Here is a 14,488-nt window from a genome sequence, read left to right as displayed (position 1 = left end):
AACTTATGGTTCTTTACAGAGTATTGTCCCTTAATTTGTCTCACAATAAGTTCCGCATCACCTCGGGCTTTCAGGATCTTTACCCCCTTTTCTTTTGTGGCTATTATCCCAAGGAGTAAGGCCTTGTATGACGCGATGTTATTTGTGTTTACAAACTCCAGTTTAAAAGTCATGGTTTCAGGTTCTCCTTCGAGAGGTGTTAACACTACACCTACACTAGATCCTAAAGAGGAACAACTCCCATCAAACTCTAATGTCTAGATATCTATTGACTCTTCATTCTCACTAAGGATTTCTTTTCTTAGGTTCCACTTCTTTGTTCATCTAGAGCTTCCTCAGTAAACAGCATATGATTACCGAACTCCAACTCCTAGTAGAGGATCTGAGCTTTAGGATCATCTGACTTTAGCACTGTAAATTTTGCCTTTTCTTCAAGTTCCAATTTAACTTTCTTGTTTCCTATGGGTATGACTACTTGGGACCAGTCTAACTTTATTTCTCCTCCTAAATCTCGACAAAAACTCTTGCCTAAGAGAAGCCCATAGCTTGCTGGAATATCTGCCACTAGGATAGTCAGTAATATTTTCCTTTCTAGATGAGAAGCTAAGGCTACTTGAGCATCTTTAATCTGTCCGAGCAAGGGGACTTGTTTGGCATCCATAGAGTAACACCTTCCATGCACTTTAGTGAGAGTAACACCAATATCCTCTATTTTAGCATTCTTGATCATAACTTTTAGCGTCTTGTCAAGTATTCCAATATCCTCTATTTTAACATTCTTCTCGCTGTTTGGACTGGAAGAAATCAAGCCATGAAATGGACATCCCTCATATAACTCGTGATATGTAGAAGTTTGCACTGATACAAATAACGACTTGAGAGAATTCAACTTTCTAATCTATGTGCCATTATTTTCCTGTTCATAGGCCACCTTGCATAGTCATACCCTCCCATACTATGGCAATGTGAGCGGCTTCCTAGCAGCAAGAGGGGAGGAAAATGCTTGGACCACATCCAGTACTCAACAAGAGGAGAAACATTTGGAAAACCAGATTTAGGAACAAGACCATTGACATGGTCTACCAATGGTATAAGCACAATGCAATCTACCAATGGTATAAGCAGAATGCAATCAAAAGATTTTGAAACAATATAAACACCACAAATAAGAATGCCTAACAAAGCACTGCAGTTCTGAGAGCTAGAGCTAGTAACAAGGAAGCATTGCCACTTCTTGTTGTCATAGTTTGCAATCATAAACTCTCCTAAATCTTTATACCTGTTCTGTCAGTTCAATGCTTATAATTGCAGTTGGGGAATTTCACATTACAAAACAACCATAAGAACAATATTTTATGATTACATTGACAAGTGAGATCAAGAACTCTTTAAGAATTCATTGTTGTTATAAAGAAAGGTAGAAGGAAACTTTTAATTCTAAATCATTGTTATACTACTTTGGAATCAACTATTTGTAATAAATACATATGCAATACTTCTTCAATAAATAAAACTTTTAGAAACATTGTTAATCAGAAAATAAAAGTGCTTTTAGTGCTTTGAATGGATAAAAAGGAAGATCAACAATATCAGAAAATTGAAGATCACATTCTTTTCCAATACACACACATATTTGTTTCACTTCCACAAAATATAAGCAATGGTGTACACAAAACATTATCATTGAGCCCATTTCATAGCATTCAATCCACACAAAGGGGAGAAATAAGATTAACAAAATACAACCTCAGCAATCACATATCGAGCATCAGTGAAATCAGACTTGAATCTTCAAGCATCTAAGTGGTCATAAGCTTATTCAACAATCCTATTTGCAAAGCAAGCTATAGATTTCTTTAAAAAACCAACCAGGCAAATCTGAAACCGCTCATGCATACTGATCAGCAAACTGTTTAAGGAAATTACCATGGAAAAGTTGGATGATTATTGACAAAATTATTAGCAGGGACACTACATGCACTAAGTGGACTTCTCTCACAAGAGATTCCTGGTTCAGGATAAATGCTCTCCACAACCTAATTCCTTCCAGCACATTAAAATTTGTATGACTATCCTCATCCATGGAAAAGCTGGATGATTATTGATGAAATTATTAGCAGGGACACTACATGCACTAAGTGGTCCTCTCTTACAAGATATTCCTGGTTTAGGTATAAATGCTCTCCACAATCTAATTCCTTCCAACACGTTAAAATTGGTATGACAATCCTCATCCTTACTAAAATCACGATGTAGATTAGCGTAGGTACAAAAGATCAAAATGAGATGTTATAAGGTCTTTCTGATTATTTGGTTGATATTTATAGCCATTTGGGGTCATATTGTAAGGCTAATAAGACAAAATTGCATTGTAATGATCAACAGGTCAAAATGGTCAAAGGAGTCAAATACAAAGTGAAATACTATTTTGGACCATCTAAAGCTATTTTTGGCACATTGGAAGTAATATAGGACTCATTTAGTGGTTAGATCAATTAGATGTCAAAAGTTGTAAGAAGTTGCATTAAAAGTTGTCAATGGTTTTTAAACCATTCAACATCCTTAGGAGGGTTGAATTATTTGTATCCAATTGAAAGGTATTTATATACTCTAATATGGTTGAGAGGTAGGCAAAGTCAATGGAGTAGAATGTGGAAATTTAGTAAAAGAATGATTCTCAGTTATTTTCCTGTGAGTTTTGAGAGTTAATGTGGAGAAAAACATAAGATCTTTGTTTTGATTAATCTCTGTCCTTACGAGATAGAATGAAGAACTTGAAACTTATGTTTAATGATTGCAACCCACAATACGTAAAATTAAAACCTAAGAGAGCTATCAATCTCTTGGCTAACTACACATCATCTATAGAAATAAGAACTGCTACTCCATCTTGACAGGAGTTAAAAAGGAGTAGTGAATGGAATCCTTACACCTTTCATCGTAGCTTCTATGGTGACTAATATGTATGACACCCAGCATCTATAGGGGAATATTACATTTATGGGATTAAATCCAAATATTTTTATCCCCCAGTCCTATTGCTTTACACAGCCCAACTATTTTAATGACAATTAACTATTCCCCCTAATTCCAGGTCATGTCTTGCTTTCATGCATGCAAGCTATCTATCTCATGCCAAAGGTCCTTTCCACTATTTTCCACCTCGTCCATTTCATTTCCCACTATATTATTAGCTTGGCTATGAATCTACTCATCATTACCTGATATTAGCTAGAAGTTTGATCATTTCTGATGTTGGCTGATTAAATTGCAGTACAGACTGCATCGTTTCTTCCATTGGAAATCTCATTCATGGACAATATAGAAGAATTGCTTTCTATTTAATGAATTCTTGCCAAATATAGAAGGGCACAAATGTTTCTAAAATACCTTTTATATGCTAAATTCTCCTGGCATGATCAAATTTGACTTTGGTATACAGGTACCCTGCACATCCATTTTATGATGGCAGATGGAAGTTCCCGGGTATTGGAGAATTCCAATGCTATGATAAATACATGTGAGGACATTTCTTTACTAGATTACTTAAATAGTCTATACCAGATTCTTGCATTTCCAAGTGTTTCAGTTATTGTCAAATTACTATTTCCTGCACAATTTATAATCTCCTTCAAAGGTTTTATGTTGCAGGATGGAAGACTTGAAGCAAACTGCATTTCAGGCAGGGAAGCCTGAATGGGGGTTCACTGGGCCACAAGGTGCTGGCAGCTACAACAGCTTTCCTTTGGGGGAACCATTTTTCAAGGATGGGCAGGGAACATTCTTGTCAGATTATGGACAGTTCTTCCTGGTATTTCCAGCTTTCTTTTGAATTATGAGCGTTTCTGTGCATTTATATTGCATGTATATACCAGTTAAATGCATATTGTCATTGAATTTGTTCAGAAGTACTAATGAATAAAATAGGAAAGTATGATACTTCAACTGCTGTCATTTCCCACAGAGATGATGATTTAAAACTTTAAAAGAAGATCATAGAGGGATTCAGCAACATACAAATGTGTTTTTATATTTTAAATTATTGATAGGGATGAAGTTATCTGGAGATGGAAGAGTTAACAGCATGTCATATTTGCATATTGAATGTAAGAAACAATACAAAAGCTTGATTTTAGCTTTTTGCAGGAGTGGTACAGTGGAAAGCTGGTTGAACATGCTGATTGTATCCTTAGTAAAGTTGTTAAGGTGTTGAAGACACACCAAAGAGATGCACCAGACTCGGTTCTATTATTGGCAAAAATTGCTGGAATACATTGGTTGTATCACACAGAGTCTCATGCACGAGAGCTTACTGCTGGGTATTATAACACTGCCTACAGGAATGGTTATGACTCAATAGCTGCAGTCTTTGCAAGACATGGGACAGCAATTAATGTCACATTTGCCGTCTAGTTTACTGCTAGGTATTGGTTGTTTTTCCATCTTTGGGCTGACAAGGAGGCATTTCTGCAATGCTTTGGCTGTTATCTGAACCAGGGTATAACTTTTGATGGTCTATGGTAGTTCACAGAGTAGTATAATGGAAGTCTCTAATTTTCACCCCTCAATTAGTCTAAATGAGTGCTAGAAGACGTATGTGAATGGGCCAAAAACTGCCAATGAATTGTCCTACAGGATTACTTGTCAGTTATATCTGTTATAAGTAAAATAGATAGTGTATTGCATCAACATCATTTTTTCCAGCCAATAGACAAAGGTGGTTTAACTCTGATTCAATTACCATGATAGTTGTTTTTAATTAGTGACTGAAAACTCAGGATTCATGATTTTATTACAGATTCTAGATGCTTCAATAAGAAAAAAATCACAAATAATTGCTAAACAATAATATTCACACAATAATGTGACTATAATTTCAAACTTTCAATCTATTTGATATAATTTTAAAGATAATTTAAAAAGCAAATTGATAGCATACCTTTAATGAAAGCACTTTTCCAAGATGTTCAGATCCCATTTTTCATGCTAAATGCTTGTACTCTGGAGTGTTTGAAAATATCCTTGTTCTCTTCTTCGTACAACTACCATGTAAAACTTTTGTTAATTTCATCTTGAGAACAATTCCAACACCAACCCAAGCAAAGTACAACTGGTATTGCTTTCCTTCAAAATTTTGGAAATAAAACCAAGACATTTAATAACAAGTTTTAGTTAAGATTGAGAAAAATCAAGGTTTGGTGATATACCTTCAAATATAAATACAACAACAAATTTGGATTTAATTCGAATAGCCTCTATAGTGACAGGTTGCAAACATGAGAGACCATATTTGGCAGCAGTGCTAAAGCTCAAAATGTAAAATTGAAATGATTAGGTGTAAGAATTTTCTGCAAGAATATCACCAAAAGATATGTCAAATTGTAATGACTTTCTCATTTGCATTGTAATTGTAAACATAGATGTATATGATATGCCATATTAAGTTATTAGTGAACTATCAATTGGCATTTAATATTTATCTTGATCAATGATGAAGTATCTTGCTATCAAATGATTTAATTTTGTATATTTAAGAACAATTCGTAGTAAATCCATTTGATCTCTTGATATTTCGAGTTGAATCTGCTACAATACTCTGGTGAATTTTATAATCCATGGCTAGTTGAAGGGTGTGCGGATCTTCAATAATGTGATGAATGATAGTAGTTGCAGCATTGTCAAACCCATAAAATAAGAACTTAGTTGGCATGTTTAGCAATGTAGCCCATCCACCTTTTTTTTAGGAAGCCCAATGCTATAGCATGGACTCTTGTTAGTCTTGCACAGAGCTGAAGCATCAGAAATCAATTGGTACAGCTAGAGGGTTAAGAAATTAGCAGCAGCATTGTCAAACCTAGAAAATAAGAAAGTTGGCATGTTTAGCAATGTAGCAGGTCCATCTTTTTTTAGGAAGCCCAATGGTATAGCATGGACTCTTGTTAGTCTTGCACAGAGCTGAAGCATAGGAAATCAATTGGTACAGCTAGAGGGTTACGAAATTAGCAATCACATGAAACCTTAATTCTTTAAAGATACTAAAATTGGAAAATTGAGAATTACATAGAAATATAAGATGACTAGAATTGTACTTTTTTATATTATGAGATGCATGTTGGCCAATATAAAAAAGAAGTTTACTCACTAAATTCTAAGAGGTATTGTCAAAGCCGTCAACAACTCAACCATTTCTAAGGAAAAAGGATACAACCTAATCTAAGTTGCATATCTATATGGTTCAAAATGTTGAATTTGTAAGTGTATTTTTTTCCACATTGAATTATAATAGTTTCTTGTTTAACATATTGAAAAATAAGAGGAACTCACAAAGAAATTTATGAATGAACATATTAAAGAGATGACATTGCTCTTGCTATCAAGAACTGCTACAATTAGATTGTTTTGAAGATTTGGTATCGAGTTGCAATAAATTAAGATCATTGGGAGGAATCATAGAGTACAACATTATATTTGCAGATATAATCAGTTACAAAGAAGAATTTGAATTATAAAATGTAGTCTTTCCTCCATTATCCCAATCAAAATGGATAATAAACAACCTCGAACGACATTAAAAAACTACAACTAACGAAAGCAAACAACATATAGATCCAATTAGAGGGAAAAGATCTTTCATTTTAATTCAGTTTTTACTATCCACATAGAATTTAGTCCCTGGAATAAGTGGATCTCATAATCAATGCACCAAAACATTTACTACCTAGAGGAATTTTGTATTTCTATCTACAAAGAACCAGTTGATTGTGCATTGTGAGGGATAGAGCATAAAGTTTGGAATGGATTACACAATTTATTATTCCCGAGAAATTTTTTAAGGGATAACTTAATATAATGGAGTTAAATGTTTTGGCTAGTGAGGGATATAGCACAAAGTTTGGATTTGAATAAACAACTTAGTATAACTGAAAAAAAAATTGGATACTAACTTAGTTAAAAGCATATAAATAAATTAACATATTAATCAATAGCTACACATTTAAATATGTATGCATTGCATCCCTAGGCCTCACATATTTGAACAAACTACCTTTTGAAAATAGATAAATGGAAATACAATGTCTCTTCTTTATTTTCTTATCAAACCCTCCGGCCAAATGCAAATAGCCAGCACAAAATATGGTAAGCCTTCAAATGGGAAAATCTCTTCTTTGTTAGTTCTGTATACTACAGTAAATATCTTGCATTTTATCTAGTTGTTTGACATGATTTTTTATTTTATAACTAATGAAAACTGGCCAAATTCTAAAGCATGAGCAATTCATATGGCTAATATCATGTTCTTAAGAAAATTTCTGTGATAAAATTCAAGATCTAATTGAGCCACTCTCGAAGGCATGTGTGCAAAATATGAAAAGGCAAGGCACATGAACTTGCGCAAGTACCCATTTGGGATAGGCTCTGGCTATGAAGACCCTAGGTTTCAAACCTGCATAGCATGCCACAATCAGATACAAATGATTTTCACATCTCACACAAGATCATATCCAATCCAAGAAATAGATTATAACAAGAATGTTATCCACGTCAAAGATACCATCATGTCCTCCTGCAGTTCAATGCAGCCCAGTAGGAGTTTTTGCCTAGACTGGGGTTCTCCATTTGGAATTAAAAATGATGCCTTTATTCTTCTTGGAATCTCTCCAACTTCATGGCTATATGATCCTGAGAACTGCCTCTGTGACATTGGAAGCGTGCATATTTCCATTAGTTTGTATGTATGTCTAAGGATTGGAGGTCTGGATCTGCCTATTCATGCATCCATATCCAGTTTTTGTGTGTATTCTCCCATTAATCTTGGGCCTGCTGTTGAAATGAACCTCTCAAGGATTCAACGCTATCATACACCAATATTTCAGCTTTGTTGGTGATCTCACAATTACAAATCCAGCATAGTGGAGATATGGTGTTTCTCTTGAATATAATTGCAACATTGATAACTATTTTCACAGTTCTTGCAGAGAGTGTGAAGAGAGCAACGGAGTTTGTGAAACCTTCATTTGTGTTTATAAGAATGGTATTAACACAACACCAAACTATTATGGACAAGGTGACATTTGGGTTTTGTGTATGTTCTTCTTAATGTTTTGTTATCCTAATATTTTAGTTTAAATCACACATTCTAAACATTAAGTTATTTGGGTGATTCATCTAAAATCAGATTAATAGCTAGTGTGACTGGAGCTATCCCACCTACATCTAGGAAGAAACTTGTAGCTACACTTTGGTGTTCAAGAAGCAATGGCTGACCCTGTTGTAGACACTAAGGGAGAAATGATAGATCTTCCAAACTAATCTAAGTAGCAATTTTTCTTCAACCAAATTGAGTCCCACCATATGGACCAAATCACTATCCATTTGGAAAAGATTTGCCTTTGTAGGCCTACAATTTGGCATTTAGATTTGGGACTCTGTGGTTTTCAACTTAAGCAACCTGGCTGAACAATTTGGAGGGTCGAGAAACACCTCCCCATGCCGCCACGCTTTGAAAAGGAAAGAATGCTGATTTGAAATACGGGTGGTGAGGTAAAACAGTAAGTCCCAACCAACCAACACACTTATAGATAGACACACTTTAACATCCAAGTCCATGCATACCTTCTAGACAATTACAACAATGGTCAACTTTGGCAGTAGGATTTCCATCTTTTTAACAGGTTACAGGGGATAAGTATCAACCCCATCCAAACACAACAATGGATTAAGAGTTGTCTCTGATCCAAAGACATGACTATGGCACCAAACTATAGAATGATTGATCAAATGACACCGGTGGCAAACATTAGAAGGGTTTGCCCAGAAAATCTGTTGTGACCATTTTCTACACCTAGATGTGAAAGGGTGTAATGATGCCATCTTTTAGCTCTCACGTTCTCCAAAGTCTAAGTGGAGGATAAGAAGAAATTAAATTAATTTCTTATAAAGTCATTCAATTAAAGATTAAAAGGTGACTTTGTATTTAATTAATTAAATTATTAATTACAAGGGAGTAGCTTCTAAGGTATGTATGAATTATTGGAAGGACGGAAGCCTCTCGTGATTTAATTAATTTTTGCCAGGGAGAAATTTTTAGGGTATGCATTAATTATTGGAAGGAGAAGCTTCTAGCTCTTGCAATTAATTAATGTTTAGTTCCTTCCAGAAGGATGAAGAAAAGGATAAATAGGGCTGAAAGTTTCATTGATGATCATCGGATGATTATGACTTGCATTTGATAAGAGCTTGGATGTGTGAATCACACTCCCTTCTTTTGGCAATAGAGGATGTTCATTCTCTGTTGTAACATTCTAGACATCATTCCCTTAGGGTTTGGCCTTTGGAATACATCTTTTTGTAATTGATTGCAGCATTCTCAACATTAATATAATTTCAACCTTGGTTCAGCTTGTGGGCATTCCTGGGTGTCCATTACAGTGGTATCAGAGCCATAAGTCCTGCCATCCTGTGGAGATCTTAAGCATTTAATCCAGTCATACAGACACAGAGGAGACATTCTTTGAACAAGACAGCAACATGGGTGACGAGATGATAGAAATACCAGTTCCGACCAAGAAAATGTAATATTTAGATTACTGGGTACATTAGAGAAGGGGCGACGTATGCAACATGAGCAGAATAGGATGCAACAGGAGCAGAATAGGCGAATGGATATGATGTTGCAACTTATGGCTAAAAAGATGGGCATCAACATTGACGATTTGTATGTTGCTCCAAAGCAGAAGGTAGTTGATTCTTCAGATGGGACCGAGACACCACCGAGCTATGCTGTTGGTGATAGTCAGGAGTCCACATATGAAGCTTTGTTAGAGGATGGTCATGCAACAATAATGGGATTAGGAGAATGCGAGGATACTGTCATATCAGCAGCCACTTCTGTGTCAATTGAACCATCCAACAATGAGTTTAGCAGTATGCATGCAGTTGTAGATGTGTGCTTTGATGATAGTACACCTGTTATTGCTAATGAGGTGAGTGATATAGTGATAGAGTCATATTATATTATCGATCAACAAAGTGTTGATGTTCACTTCTGCGATAGTACTATGTTCAACATGGATGCCACATTGTCTTATGACAATTTGATGTTTGTGGTTGATATTGATCACTCTCCTGAGTGGAATTGAGCTTTGTTTTCACCATCTACAAAGATTCAGTTTTGTGTTCCAGCAGTTGGGAAGAAGAGATTTCATAGATCTCCTATGGAGCTGCCTTCTGGTGACATCCAGACTTATATTTCATCAGCACAAGTTTTGGGAGCTAACTTGCAGGACATGTGGTTGGTCTTAATGATGTTCATTTGCGGTTTGTTTAATGTCCATATGGATATCACATATTACTTCAATTGGGATCCAGGTGGAGGTTGGAGTTCATTATGTTACTTAATTGCTTAAGGAAAAGCAATTTCAAGGAGGGCGGATTTGTAATGATCCTATCTTTTAGCTCTTACGTTCTCCAAAGTCTAAGTGGAGGATAAGAAGAAATTAAATTAATTTCTTATAAAGTCATTCAATTAAAGATTAAAAGGTGACTTTGTATTTAATTAATTAAATTATTAATTACAAGGGAGTAGCTTCTAAGGTATGTATTAATTATTGGAAGGACAGAAGCCTCTCGTGATTTAATTAATTATTGCCAAGGAGGAATTTTTGGGGTATGCATTAATTATTGGAAGGAGAAGCTTCTAGCTCTTGCAATTAATTAATGTTTAGTTCCTTCCAAAAGGATGAAGAAAAGGATAAATAGGGCTGAAAATTTCATTGCTGATCATCGGATGATTATGACTTGCATTTGATAAAAGCTTGGATATGTGAATCACACTCCCTTCTTTTGGCAATAGAGGACGTTCATTCTCTGTTATAACATTCTAGATGTCATTCTCTTAGAGTTTGGCCTTTGGAATACATCTCTTTGTAATTGATTGCAGCATTCTCAGCATTAATATAATTTCAGCCTTGGTTCAGCTTTTGGGCATTCCTGGGTGTCCATTACAAAAGGATATTAGTGGGGACATTATAAGAAGTGTCAACCATTATACACACTCTAGAACCCAATGTTTAGTTTGAAAAACTAAACACCTCTCCGTGGGAGAGTTAAAGAGCACGCAAAAAATTCCATCCTTATTGTCAACATAAAAAGCTCTTACTCATATTCTAGAATTTGAAAAAGGTTATTTGTACCTAGGACAAGGTTCCAGAACTTACATAGTAAGGCACGCCTTCTAAGATCTTTGATCTGCTCATGCATTTCTTCATCCGAAAATGAAATCTCCAAGTGGACATCCAAACTATCCTCCAATGTTTCCTCCTGGACAGAAACTGTCTTATTAATTAAGCAATAATGGTCCCTTCTGTTATGGCACCCTAGGAACCCATCTTAGTTTTTGAGTTGGATTCATCTTACCATTGTTCTATTTGCCTCTACGCATGCCCTTCCTACCTATCCTTTGATCTATGGCCTGGTGCCTACCAACGGAGGCTCATGTAAGTAAGGATTGAAAGGGTTATGACACATATAGATCGTCTTGAAGTTGTGAGGCGGAATCTCAATTCCGATTAGGAAAATTCCCATTGGAGCACAGATCTAAGTTGTTGCTTGCATATCGTGGGTTGGCCTTCTGATGCAATGAACCGAATTGGGAAATGTGGGTCGAGTTTGAAGATTCTCCCTTCTAAAAACTAACAAGACCCTCACTAGACCTGTTCAAGCCGATGGATCCATTCGACGATAAAGAATGTGCTGACTCTGAACAACAAATATTGAACAGCTTGAAGACTAGTATAAGCATCTTTGATTCATGAGTAAGAGCAAACTTCCCATAAGGAGTACTATTTAAAGAGTAGTATATGTATCTTTGATGCATGAGTAAGAGCAGACTTTCCATAAGGAATACAATAGCACGTCCAAAAAGAGATCGATTTAGAAACCTGTTACTGTTACGTGTGTGTTTGCAAATGCAGATTTGGCCTAGCAAATTGTACAGTAGACCTACTCCTGACGATAGCATGGGATTAAATGGCTATGGGGGAGAATCCGTACAGGATTTTTATCAGGTCTACCATGAACTTCTCCCGCTCATGGCTTCCGAGGAAAAATAAAGCTTTTCCTCGTTAGTATTAGTATGATATAAATTCTTATTAACATACATGTACTAATCTATCATATTTACATTTTTTAATAATTCTATATGATTGATAATATTGCATATATAGTATAATATTATATTACATATGTTATGTGCTAATTTTTATAATATTTACATTTTTAAATTATTCTATGTGATCGGTCATATTGTATAGGATAATAAAATATTACATATTTTATAGAATAATATGTTTTATCTTGTATTTTAATTATGAATTTTTTTTTTAAAAATAAGTCTTTTAAATCTTCTTTATTTATTTATTTTTTTGAAGATCATTTAAAAAACATAAGACATATATTAAAATAATATTTCAACAAAATTATGTATTTTTTTCTATATATAAGATATAAAAATATATATTTTATATTTTTGTTCTATAAAATTTATATTTCATTCTAGAGCTTACTTACACAAATAGAACTTACTTATATGGATATTCAATTTTATTCATCAAAATTATCATATCAGTAAACACCTAGCTCTTCCTTAAATCCACAATTATTGCCTTGACTTAATTTGTTCACTAAGTTACTTCATATATTTATCCTCCTTTACCTCCAAGTTCAACACCTTACATTTATACAATGTTCCACTATTCTCTTAGGTAGTAGGAAACTCTTATTATCATCCATATCTTATATCTCTATGGTTATATCTTCATGTTGGTACACAGACTGTTCTTTAAAATGTAACTCTTAAATGCCTGAACCTGTGAGAATCAATTTGATACCAACAGTTGGATAATCTATCATGAGGTTGATAGGTTTCTTCTGAATTAAAAGGTACAACTCCCTTATCAATGATATTCAATAAATCTTGTTTTGTTCCTAAACTAACTAGGTACATTCTTAACCTGAGAACAAAAGAGGAAAACCAAGCCAGCCCTAAACAGAACTAACACAAGCAAAGAATTCAGTTCTACACCTAGCCAACTCCAAGAATTCACACTTCGTATGACTCGCCAACATTGGTAATGTAATGTGAATGCTATGTATGCAAATGCAATGCAAAATGAAACTAAAGAGAAAGTTAAATAATCCCAATTCCTATAATAGGAACGTCTGCAAATACTCTGATCTACAACCCATTCATTATTCAACATGAGATCCAAGATGATGCCCAAAACTGAAAATAACAATACTCTGATTGATTATAATCAAAGGAGAAACAACTAAATGCTCTGATTCAGAATAAAACCCCTATTGTCTTAAACATCACAAATAAGAATGCTCAAATTTTATTTGCTCATAGCTTATGCTAAATCTATTACAAAAACTCGAACTCTTAACATGCATAATGAAAATGTAGAAAACTAAACTAAGTTCCTTCCCCCTACTCCAGCTCTGTCTCTCACAAAAAAGAAGACCCCTGCATATCTGCCAAGATTTAAAATAATTAGACTTCTTCATAACCATTTGGTTCTCCAATGGTGACCTTTCAATTCTATAACTATTTCTTCCTAGAGATTCTCTTCACATTCCGATTGGTTTCTTTTGGTGACTTTTCAGTTTTGTAACTGACTCTTGTCTCTTTGATTTCCCATATTTTTCCTTTTGAAAATTGACATACTTATAAACTATGATTTATAAGGATATACATTAACATATTTGAATGATGTTGGACAAGTGATATCAAAATATATTAAATTCAAATCAAAATGTTCCTTTGCTGGTCAAACTGAAATAACTCTGCCTATAAATTTGGGTCTCGTTGCGAGGGGCATATCTTTTGATTCCACCATTGGATTGAGCTCAGCTTTGGATATGTTTTTCCAAACCTAGTTATCTTTATTCTAACTGGAGCGATCGAAAAAATAATGGCTGAAGATATGAGCTATTGAATGTTGGTCTATATGACTGTTACAAAATCAGAATTGATAAAATAAAGTTTCCAACCACTCTTCTTTCACATGTTATATAACCCAAATGTCTTCAATTTGCCAATATGTTATCTTCCATGCTTACCATGTTGATTCTCTACTTAATTTTGGGAGTGAGTCTCTGGAATGCCTACGGTGAAAAATCTCAAATAGAGGTCGAAAAGCATATCAAGTTCTCAATTTTCTGCTTCTTTGTTGTAGGTGAAATTTGCACATTCTAGCAATAGTTACACTTTGTAAATAATTAGCAAGCAATACTTCTTTGCTATCAGGTCACTAGTTATAGAACACTCCAATTCATTCTCTATAGAAATTTAACTTTTGTCTTCTCCCTTTGTGGAAAAATCCAACCTAACTGCGAAAGGCATGGTAGAAAATGAATTTTCCACTTCATATTTGATGTCATGTTGATGTCCAAATCTTCAAGCAATAAATCATTATGAGATTATCAT

General features: G+C 34.6%; 1 long non-coding RNA gene across 3 annotated transcripts in view; it reads right to left on the bottom strand.

Moving 5' to 3' along the window:
- LOC149570273 (uncharacterized) overlaps window positions 1-12,102 on the bottom strand; it is a 46,940-nt gene extending 34,838 nt beyond the window's left edge. For 2 of the 3 annotated variants that reach the window (XR_016361800.1, XR_016361798.1), the window contains exons 1-3: window positions 11,217-12,102; window positions 5,208-5,348; window positions 4,940-5,042 (exon numbers count right to left, since the gene is read on the bottom strand). This is a non-coding gene — a long non-coding RNA (uncharacterized LOC149570273). The remainder of the gene's footprint in view (window positions 1-4,939; window positions 5,043-5,207; window positions 5,349-11,216) is intronic. The other variant, XR_016361799.1, reaches the window with a different exon arrangement.
- Window positions 12,103-14,488: the final 2,386 nt, after the last annotated feature.

Source organism: Cupressus sempervirens, chromosome 3, assembly GCF_028749045.1.
Source record: "Cupressus sempervirens isolate cs-2001-9-10 chromosome 3, ASM2874904v1, whole genome shotgun sequence".
NCBI classification, from domain to species: Eukaryota; Viridiplantae; Streptophyta; class Pinopsida; order Cupressales; family Cupressaceae; genus Cupressus; species Cupressus sempervirens.
The sequence above is the reverse complement of the archived record's forward strand: the minus strand, read 5'-3'. Positions and strand labels throughout refer to the sequence as shown.